Below are 1,798 nucleotides of genomic sequence, written 5' to 3'. Positions count from 1 at the left end.
TAAGTGTTAATTATGAAAGTTTGTCATTATCTCATCATTTTATATATCATCAACTCAATTACAACACTTTTTGTTACTCTCTTAACAAAAAGCTTCGTCACAAAAATACATTATTATACGCCAAAATTTATTTCCCGCCGGTTGCTCCGAACATATACGTATTTCTGCTTATTTAAGTTATTTTTTTTCAAGTATAATTATGATGTTACTCTTTGATACTTTCCATTCTTTGAGGGAATTAAAGGGTCCCCATTAGAATTTTCTCTTTTGGATTTAAGACTTTATGGCTCCTTTTTCCTTTCCAATCAAATATTCCCCTTAATGCAAGAACGTTATCATTTGCAAAAAGAAAAAAAAAATTATATATGATTTGCTAAAGCTAAGCTTTATTAATTAAGTGAAACTCATCATGATAATAATACACTTTTAGTTAGATTATGTTGCACTTTTTTTTTAATTTAATTTTGATTTATTATCGATATAAAACCATTTTACATGTACATCCATTTACGTCATGTCACATTATTATAAAAAATAATTACTTTTTATATTAATCGCGTGAATGATCGTTAAAAAACAGTTTTGATTAAACGACTATATAAAACGTTTATATTGTCATTACATCATAATTAAACTTTTTTTTATAGAAAAAACTACTATTATATATTAAACCTTACCAAAAGAATAATTTTCCTAATTTAATTCTAGTACATAGAGTGTTGATATTTTAATGATGGGTCAAGAATCAAGATAACACAAATATGTGATCTATATATTAATGGATTATTCAGCAGAAAAATTTATTTTAGTGTAATATATATCACCCAAGAATTTCTGAAAACTTGATGAGTGGTATGACTAGAAAGTTAGCATGATCTAAATTAATACAAAGGGCATCATGGAATAATAAACCTGCTGCCCAAGTTGTGAAGATGGGACCTTACCAAGAGAGAATAGACCATATGATAAGAAGGTGTAAGGGTAAGAATAATCAACTATCCTTGGGGATTCTTGATGGTTTATGCATGGTGGAATATAAACCATATGATAAGGATTCCAAATTTTTGCAACTCATATATATCTCTCCCTGTTTGGGATAAGAAATTATTTATCTTGCTAAGTATAATTATCTAGTTAATTTTTAAACAAAAGAAAAATAATATTGGGTATTTTTCATGATTTTTTAAAGGTGTTGAATATATATTAAAATATTTTTTCTTTGTTTTAAAATTATAAAAATACATGAAAGATGTTTATATTATGATCACAACCCTAAAAAAAACATCACATCTTTTTCTGCTAAAGAATATAATAAATAGTTGCCAAACAAGGTGATCACATGTAATTAACTAAGTTCAATAGTATTATATGTTTTTAAAATTCATAATTCATATATATATATATATTAAGTGATAGTAAAAAATAATAAATTCTGATAATCTACTAAATAATGACTAAAAACAATAAATTCTGATGGCTTATTAAGTGATGGTAAAAAATAATAAATTCTGATGGCTTATTAAGTAATGGCAAAAAATAATAAATTCTGATGGTCTCATATCATTTTTGATATATATAGTTTAATTTTGATGCATTGTTAGTGCAAACTGCAAAGTAATTTTACACGTGCATCCAATTACGTAATACTACATCAGTAAAAATAATTACATTTCATATTAACTACGTGAATAGTTATCCAAAAAAACGAATGTAATTGCACGACTTTATAAAACACTTTACACTGTCAATGTATAAAAATTAAACTCATATATATATATATATATATATATATATATAT

The sequence above is a fragment of the Arachis ipaensis genome, chromosome B03 (assembly GCF_000816755.2).
Source record: "Arachis ipaensis cultivar K30076 chromosome B03, Araip1.1, whole genome shotgun sequence".
In the NCBI taxonomy this organism is placed as follows: domain Eukaryota; kingdom Viridiplantae; phylum Streptophyta; class Magnoliopsida; order Fabales; family Fabaceae; genus Arachis; species Arachis ipaensis.
This window is presented reverse-complemented; position numbering follows the sequence as displayed.